Here is a 9759-nt window from a genome sequence, read left to right as displayed (position 1 = left end):
CTTCATGAAGGAAACAACCTCAATTCGGCCAAACTACTTCTAGGGAACATTTTCGAAGAACTTGGCTAATTCGGTAACTGTCCTCGAAACAACTACTTGATCACAGGGGGCCCTCTTTGGCTTCTCCAACTTGGGCTAAACGCCATTTTTGAAAAGTACATGATAAAGCCTGGAGGTGGTGTTTCAGACAAATAGCACATTGAGCATTTTTGACTAGCTAACTTCAAGCCAAATTTTTCAGAAGCTAAATCGGATGAAGACCGATTTTGGCCTGTCTTTTCCCTTTTTCACTCTTGTAAAGACTTCCACAATGAGGACCTCAATTTCACCCTCTTTTTTGCATCGAAATTGTGGTCCTGCCTTGCTCAAACGCCTCCTCTTTCCCAACGATACCGAAGAGAGCAAACTTGCTAATAGGAGTTAGGCCAATTTACTAGCTGTCCAGGTGATTCTAACAGGGCTACCTCAGCTTAAAAAGGTGATTCTAGGTTGTAAGGGATGAAAATAATTATGGGAATCTACACTCCAATGAAGCAGAGAGTGGCATAGAGAGTGAGTTTCTTGAACCACCAATTCAAGAAGTTCTTGATGAAGGGTACATTCCAACCATCACACAACCCCTAAATTTAGAAATCAAAGAAGTGAAGGCAACCAAGGAAAGCACTGAAAAGGGGATTTTGACCAAGAAACAAAAGACAATATCCATGGAAAAGAGAAGGTCAACAAAAAGCAATCCAACCTCTACCCCCAATAAGCAAGGTGAATCAAGCTAATCACAATAAAAAAAAGCTTGTTAGGAAGAATTTATATCAGGGGGCACTAATTTTCACATCCCCCCTTGGAGACATTTCTTTTAACCAACTGGAAGAAGAGGAAGAAAATTCAGCAATCAAGTGTCAAGCTAGTGACATTAAAGAAGCGCTTGTTGGGAGGCAACCCAACTACTAGTATCCTTGGTTTTGCAGTTACTTTGGTTTTAATTTTATAGTTATTTGGATTTTAGAATTATAGTTTTTTTAGTTCTGGTTTTAAATTACTTTATCTAATTTTTTTTTGAATTTTTCTTGTTTTACATGTGTTGTGGTCATGCAGAGTGGTTAGAATAGGAACAGGAGCAATTAAAAAGAATTTATGACACCTTGGAGTTTTTCTTTGCTTAGGGACAAGCAAACTTTTAAGTGCCAGAAGAATGAGATGGCCACCAACATAACTAAGGTGGTTGAGTTCCTTTCATTCTAATTCCCCTTCTGTTCTTATTTTGTTGTCTTCTATTTTCTGTTGCTTTGATTGCCTGTACGATCTTTAGTACTTTCAGTTCTTAGATTTAGTTTCACCTTATTATTTGCTTTTAGTTTAAAAAAATATAAAAAAATTGTCTCATGTACCGCTCACTGAGCTTGAATCTAAAAAGAAAAGAAAAGAAGTGATGTATTACATGAGAAATTGAGTTTATATTTAAGAGTAGTCCTTTTTTACGTAAATGTGGTGGTATTATTTGTGATTTTGAATGAATGACAAGAATAATGCATATTTGAATTTGAATCAAAGGATGTTGATGTGTAAGGAACAAGACTTTAGAGAACTATTATGACTTCTCTGAAATTAGTGAAAGCTTAATCCTTGAAGCAAAAGAAATAGAAAAAGAAAAATAAAAGCGAGGTCCAAGGCTCTGAGCATCAATGACTAAGGAGGTCAGACATGATTAAAAGCTCAAAGAGTTGCTTAGTCATATGCTTGTGGTGTTCTTGTGTCAAGTAATCCTTGAGACAGAATATCTAGAGTCGAGGCCAAATACATTTAGCAGAGTATGCCAAAGGCTTTGAGCACCACTGTCTGGGAGTAACTGAAAGAAAAATCAGAACTTAAAGAGAGTTCCCCAGTCAAGTGCTTGTGGTGTTTTTGTGTCAAGTGAAGCTTGAGACAAAACATTTAAAGTCACGGCTAGACTCAAGGTGCAAAGCACCAATTCATTGAGAAGTAAAGGATGTATGTTGTGTTCAAGGATTAAACTAGAGTACAAAGAATAGAGAATTCATAATATGATCCGGATTCTAATTCCGAAAGACAGTGACATTCGTCTGATTCAAAGGAGAGTGAGATGGCAAAATTGTTCAAAATTATAACAGATAAACCCCACTTTAAGAAGAGAGATGAGCATAACTGAACTCTCACCTCTCATGCAAATTCACATCTTAATCATGTACTGATTTTGGTTGCTTGAGAACAAGCAACAATTCAAGTTTGGTGATGTGATGCGTGAGCATCTTTCCTAGCTTTTCCTAGTGAATTTTCATTTAATTTGTTGAGTTTAATCAAGAATTAATTATCTTTTAGCCACTATAGATGCTACTTTGAGTCTTGTGCAATTCTGTTTATTTTAGGTAGCATTTAGATGGATTTGATGGAGTTTCCGCAAAAAAAAGAGAAGGTGAATGATGTTGTCAACCTTGACCTCTCTGCACTCAAACCTAAATAACTTAAGCTACAGAGGTCCAATTGACGTGATTCTAGTGGATTTGGAAAGCTAACTTCCATAGCTTTCCAACGATATATAATAGTTTATACTTCTTTTCCATCAATTCAGCCAAAGCTGCACCTAACTTGAGATTTTTCAAGCTAGGCGTGGATTATTAAGGAATCAAGTGGTCCCCCCCCAACTCTCCAAGAAGCAAGCACGCAATCTCCTATTAATTCTGATTTAAACTTTATTTTATTTAAAAATGAGAAAAGATATTATTTTGTTTTATAAAATATATTTTACATTAATTAAGATTAGACATAAAAGAGAAAAGATACAATCTTATCTCTTCTCATATACCTTATTCCGCACTTTACAGTTTAGCTGAATCCTTATTTTCTCTTTGAACCAGGAGCAACTAAACCTCTACTGTTAAGGTTAGGAGCTCTGTCTATTGTATGGATTGATACTATTATTTTTCTATTTTAATTCATGTACTGGTTTATATTTCAAGAATTGTTTTCGTTCTTTATCTTATGAATCTGGGTCGAACGGAAGTATGACCCTTGTTCTAATTGAGTTCTTGTATAACTTGGAAAAGCTCTTTATTTGAACAACAGCTTGAAAATATATCCTCCTAAATTTCTAATTATCTGGACTTAATGGGATACGTGACATATAATCCTCTTATATTTGGATAATTAGGGTTTCTGTGGCACATAAACTAGAATTGAACTTCACCCTCTAATTGGAATTAAGTGACCAAGGAATTGGCGGTTGATGAATTTTAGGGGAGACTAAAAAGGTCTAAGGAATTAGGGTTTAGTAACATATAGTTTGTCATGAATTAAATCTTGCATGATTAAAATAGTTAGTAAGAAAAGTCAATCCGGAAAATAGATATCTCTGAAGCCTTAACTGTTTTCTCCATATATTATTCACAACTTATTTACTGCTTGCTTTATTAATTTTCTGAATTTACTGTTTAATGCAATTGAGACCCAAATACTCTTTTCTGTTTTTCTAACTAAGTAAATCACTTAACCATTGTTGCTTAATCCATCAATCCTCATGGGATCGACCCTCACTCACCTGAGGTATTACTTGTTACGACTCGGTGCACTTGCCGGTTAGTTTATGGTTGTAAATTCTGCACCAAGTTTTTTTGAAGGCTCTCCCAAGAGGCCTTCAAAAAGGAAAATTAAAGCTATGGCTTCTTCACGACAACCTCCCAAGAAGAGTCGAAGAACTCCTTCAAGAACTTTCAGAAGGGTAATTACTCTCTACTTATATATTTAAACCGAAATTCTTCGAAAACCACATCCACTTACAATCCTTTTGATTTTAATCTTTCATCAGTTACAGTTGCAGCCATCGAGCCAGAGCTCTTTCGATGATAGTGAGCCATCCATCCAGAATCTCCTTGCAACGTCCTCAAATTCTAATGATACAATTGATTCAAATTTGGGCTCTCAATTGATTCGAAGAACAAGACTTGTTTCGGTAACATTATATTGTTTTTAAACATATGTCGATTTAATCAACATAAATCTTAACTCATGTATGTTGTATTTTAGCCTGTTACTACTGCTCAATCCATCACTTCATCTCTTGCACCCGACCAACCACATCAACAACATCCACAAGGTTCAGGACAACCAGCATCTCATTCATCAATTCAAGCCACTGTATCTACTGAACCTCTCCAGGTAGCTTTTCCAATTTCAACTGGGACACAAGTGGTTGATTTAATAAAGGAGCATACCCATCATTCTCCAAATCAAACTTTAAATATTGGACATGTTTCTCCAACAAAGAGGATGAAACCTCTACTAAATTTCAGGTGGCCCCGGATTCGGACTCTCCCTCTCGAGTTGCTGAAACTGTTGTCCCTGATGCGGACTCACCATCTCGAATTCTAGAGAACAATCCTTATCCACAAAGAACTTCTAGTCCATCCAATCATGCTAAACTTCAAGCTCCTCTTGGTCCGAAATCTGGAGATCTGGGTATGCCTACTGAATCTACCAATGCTGACCTGGTTACCTTGGTCATCATCCTGAATCAAGCAAATTAGGAAGATAAAGTGCTCATTTCTGCTCCTACACTTATAGATCCTTTTATCTCTGGTCTTCTGTTTGAGCTGAACGTTAATGCTCGAGAACAACTTTTGTCACTTCTCAAGTTCCTAGACCATCCACCCATCGAATGGACCAATGATGCAGCTCTGAACAAGCTTTTGTCTGATATTTTGAGTTCATCCCTTGAACTTCAGGTTCCGTCCTCACACTCTGTGGTGCATGAAATTGTTGTTCGCTCCTTGGCAATGGCTCCAAAGACTTGGTCACACTAAATTGTTATTCACAACTCCGATACAACTAACCAGCAAGTGCATTGGGTCGTCCAAGTAATAAACCTTATGTGAGTAAGGGTCAATCCCACAGAGATTGTCGGCTTGAAGCAAGCTATGGTTATCTTGTAAATCTCAGTCAGGCAGATTCAAATGGTTATGGGCTTTTGATAATTAAAAGATAAATAAAACATAAAATAAGATAGAGATAGTTATGTAATTCATTGGTGGGAATTTCAGATAAGCATATGGAGATGCTTTGTTCCTTCTGAACTTCTACTTTCCTATTGCCTTCATCCAATCATTCATACTCCTTTCCATGGCAAGATGTATGTTGGGGGATCACCGTTGTCAATGGCTACCATCTGTCCTCTCAGTGAAAATGGTCCGGCTACGGGTTACATAGGGCTAATCATCTGTCGGTTCTCACTTGTGTTGGAATAAGATCCAATGATCCTTTTGCACACCGTCACTGTGCCCAACACTCGTGAGTTTGAAGCTCGTCACAGTCATCCCATCCCAGATCCTACTCGGAATACCACAGACAAGGTTTAGACTTTTCGGATCTCAAGAATGCTGCCAATTGATTCTAGCTTATACCACGAAGACTCTGATCTCACGGAATGGAATACTCTGTTGTCAGGAGAGGCATTCATGCGTCATGAACCAGGAGGCCAAGAGATATGCATTCAAGCTAGTTTTCAGGTAGAACGAAAGTGGTTGCCAGGCACACGTCCATAAGTGAGAATGGTGATGAGTGCCACTTGATCATCACATTCATCATGTTGAAGTGCGAATGGATATTTTAGAACAAGAATAAGCTTGAATTGAATAGAAAAACAGTAGTACTTTGCATTGATTCATGAGGAATAACAGAGCTGCACACCTTAATCTATGAGGTGTAGAAACTCCATCGTTGAAAATACATAAGTGATGAAGGTCTAGGCATGGCCGAATGGCCAGCCCCCAAACGTGATCAAGAGATCAAAAGATAGTCTCCAAAATGATCTAAAGATTATTCAAAAGATAAAAATACAATAGTAAAAGATCCTATGTATAATGAACTAGTAATCTAAGGTTTATAGAAATAAGTAAATGATGCAAAAATTCACTTCCGGGCCCACTTGGTGTGTGCTTGGGCTGAGCATTGAAGCTTTCACATGCATAGGCTTTTCTTGGAGTTAAACACCAGTTTTGGTGCCAGTTTGGGTGTTTAACTCCAACTTTTATGCCAGTACTGGCGTTTAACGCCAGAAATGGGTATAGACTTGGCATTTAAACGCTAGTTTGTGTTATCAAAACTCAGGCAAAGTATGGACTATTCTTATTTCTGGAAAGGCCAAGATGTCTAATTTCCAACGCAATTGAGAGCGCACCAATTGGGCTTCTTTAGCTCTAAAAAATCTATTTCGAGTGCAGGGAGGTCAGAATCCAACAACATTTGCAGTCCTTTTTCAGCTCTGAATAAGATTTTTGCTCAGGTCCCTCAATTTCAGCCAGAAAATACCTGAAATCACAGAAAAGCACACAAACTCATAGTAAAGTCCAGAAATATTAATTTTTCATAAAAACTAATAAAAATATAATAAAAAATAATTAAAACATACTAAAAAACTACCTAAAAATAATGCCAAAAAGCGTATAAATTATCCGCTCATTACAACACCAAACTTAATTTGAGGGAGAAGGGGGAGAAGAAGTGGTTGTGATGTCTGAATTTGAGGGATGGATGAGGGGTTTATGTAGGAGTGGAAGAGAGGGTAGGGTTCGTGTATTAAGGGTTGGATTTAGGAGGGAAAGGTTTTGAATTTGAATGGTGAGGTTGGTGGGGGGGGGTTTTGGGGAAGAGTGGGTGGATGTGATTGGTGAAGGGTATTTGGGGAAGGGTGTTATGGAAAGGTGTGAAGAAGAGAGAGAGTGAGTTGAGGTAGGTGGGGATCCTGTGGGGTCCACAGATCCTGAGGTGTCAAGGATTTCTCATCCCTGCACCATTCTGGCGTGTAAACGCCCCTTTGAGTGCCAATCTTGGAGTTAAACGCCAGGTTGCTGCCCATTTCTGGCGTTTAATGCCATCTTTTCTTTCCTTTCTGGCGTTTAACGCCAGTTTGGTGCCCTTTTCTGGCGTTAAACGCCAGTTTGGTACCCTTTTCTAGCGTTAAACACCCAGAATGGTGCCAGACTGGGGGTTTAACGCCCATTCTGCTACCCTTACTGGCGTTTAAACGTCAGTAAGCTTATCCTCCAGGGTGTGCTATTTTTAATGCTATTTTGATTTTGCTTTAATTCTGTAGTTGTTTTTGTGACTTCACATGATCATCAACCTAAAGAAAACATAAAATAACATAGATAAATAAAATTGGGTGGCCTCCCAATAAGCACTTCTTTAATGTCAATAGCTTGACAGTGAGCTCTCATGGAGCTTCACAGATATTCAGAGCATGGTTGGGGCCTTCCAACACCAAACTTAGAGTTTGAATGTGGGGGCTTTGTTTGACTCTGTATTGAGAGAAGCTTTTCATGCTTCCTCTCCATGGTTACAGAGGGAGATCCTTGAGCCTTAAACACAAGGTAGTCCTCGTTCATGATTGCTCCTAGATACTTAGCAACTTGCTCTTCAGTAATATCTTCATCCTCTTCAGAGGAAGAATATTCATTAGAGCTCATGAATGGCAGAAGTAAGTTGAATGGAATCTCTATGGTCTTTGTGTGAGCCTCAGATTCCTTTGGTTCCTCAATAGGGAACTCCTTATTGGTCAGTGAACGTCCCATGAGGTCTTTTTCATTGGGAATCACTGCCTTTTCACCCACTCCAGGTTTGGCCATATTGGTCATGGTTATGGCCTTGAACTCTCTCTTGGGATTTTCTTCTGTATTGCTTGGGAGAGTGCTAGGAGGAGTTTTAGTAACCTTTTTACTCAGCTGACCCACTTGTGCCTCTAGATTTTTGATAGAGGATCGTGCCTCGTTCATGAAACTGAGAGTGGTCTTAGATATATCAGAGACTATGGTTACTAAGCTAGAGAGGCTCTGCTCAGAGTTCTCTGTCTGTTGCTGAGAAGATGATGGAAAAGGCTTGCTATTGCTAAACCTATTTCTTCCACCATTGTCACTGTTGAAGCCTTGTTGTGGCTTCTGTTGATCCTTCCATGAGAAATTTGGATGATTTCTCTATGAAGGATTATAGGTGTTTCCATAGGGTTCTCCCATGTAATTCACCTCTTCCATTGCTGGGTTCTCAGGATCATAAGCTTCTTCTTCAGAAGATGCTTCTTTAGTACTGTTGGATGCAGCTTGCAATCCATTCAGACTCTGAGAAATCATATTGACTTGTTGAGTCAATATTTTGTTCTGAGCTAATATGGCATTCAAAGTGTCAATCTCAAGAACTCCCTTCTTTTGAGGCATCCCATTATTCACAAGATTCCTCTCAGAGGTGTACATGAACTGGTTATTTGCAACCATTTCAATGAGTTCCTGAGCTTCTGCAGGCGTCTTCTTCAAATGAAGAGATCCACCAGCAGAGTTGTCCAATGACATCTTGGACAGTTCAGAAAGACCATCATAAAATATGCATAAGATGCTCTATTCTGAAAGCATGTCAGAAGGACACCTTCTGATCAATTGCTTGTATCTTTCCCAAGCTTCATAGAGGAATTTACCTTCCTTCTGTCTAAAGGTTTGGACTTCTACTCTAAGCTTGTTCATCTTTAGAGGTGGAAAGAATTTGGCTCGAAAAGCACTGACCAGCTTTTTCCAAGAGTTCAAGCTTTTCTTAGGTTGTGAGTCCAACCATATCCTAGCTCTGTCTCTTACAGCAAAGGGGAAAAGCATGAGCCTGTAGACCTCAGGATCAACCCCATTAGTCTTAACAGTAGCACAGATTTGCAAGAATTCAGCCAAGAATTGATGAGGATCTTCCAATGGAAGTCCATGAAACTTGTAATTCTGCTGCATTAGAGAAACTAATTGAGGCTTAAGCTCAAAGTTTTTTGCTCCAATGAAGTTGGTGCAGTAAAGTCACCAAACACCTTCCTTGCATCTCTGGCATTGTTGTTGGGTTCGGCTGTCATGTCCTTCTCCTTTTCGAAAATTTCAGTTAGGTCCTCTTCAGAGTATTATGCTTTAGCTACTCTTAGCTTCCTCTTCAGAGTCCTTTCGGGTTCAGGATCAACTTCAACAAGAATGCCTTTGTCCTTGTTCCTGCTCATATGAAAGAGAAGAGAACAAAGAAAGTATGGAATCCTCTATGTCACAGTATAGAGATTCCTTGAGGTGTCAGAGGAAAATAAGAATAGAGGGATGAGGTAGATAGAGGAGAATTCGTACATAAAAAGAGGGAGAGAGTCCAAATTGCTAGTAGAGGAGAAGTGTTAGTGATTAAATAGAAAGAGATGAGAGGGAAAAATTTTCAAAAAATTTTTAAATAAAAAAGATAAAAATTTAAAATAATTAAAAAGAATTTTGAAAAAGTGGTTGATGGTTTTCAAAAATTAAAAGTGAAAAAGTGGTTAGGTGGTTTTCAAAAAGATAAGAAATAATAAATTTGAAAAGATAAGAAGTTAGAAAGAGATTTTGAAATTGGAATTTTAAAAAGATGTGATTTGAAAAAGATATGATTTAAAAAGATATGATTGACAAACAATTTGAAAAGATTTGATTTTTAAAATTGATGACTTGACTAACAAGGAATTTAAAAGATATGATTCTAAAATTCAAATATTGAACCTTTCTTAATAAGAAAGTAACAAACTTGAAATTTTTTGAATAAAAACATTAATTGTTAGCAAGATTTTTGAAAATAGTGAAAGAAAATTGAAAAAGATTTGATTTTGAAAAGGATATGATTGAAAAGATAAAATTTGAAAAAGATTTGATTTTGAAAAGTTATGAGGATTTGAAAAAGATTTGAATTGAAAACAAACTTACCTCCCTTGTGTCTTCCTGGCATTAA

At 37.7% G+C, this 9759-nt stretch overlaps 1 non-coding gene across 1 annotated transcript; it reads left to right on the top strand.

Moving 5' to 3' along the window:
* Window positions 1-8399: 8399 nt before the first annotated feature.
* Window positions 8400-8507, top strand: LOC127741755 (small nucleolar RNA R71). Its single transcript, XR_008002961.1, has one exon. It is a non-coding gene; the product is annotated as a small nucleolar RNA R71 (small nucleolar RNA).
* Window positions 8508-9759: the final 1252 nt, after the last annotated feature.

The sequence above is a fragment of the Arachis duranensis genome, chromosome 9, assembly GCF_000817695.3.
Source record: "Arachis duranensis cultivar V14167 chromosome 9, aradu.V14167.gnm2.J7QH, whole genome shotgun sequence".
NCBI lineage: Eukaryota > Viridiplantae > Streptophyta > Magnoliopsida > Fabales > Fabaceae > Arachis > Arachis duranensis.
This window is presented reverse-complemented; position numbering and strand designations above follow the sequence as displayed.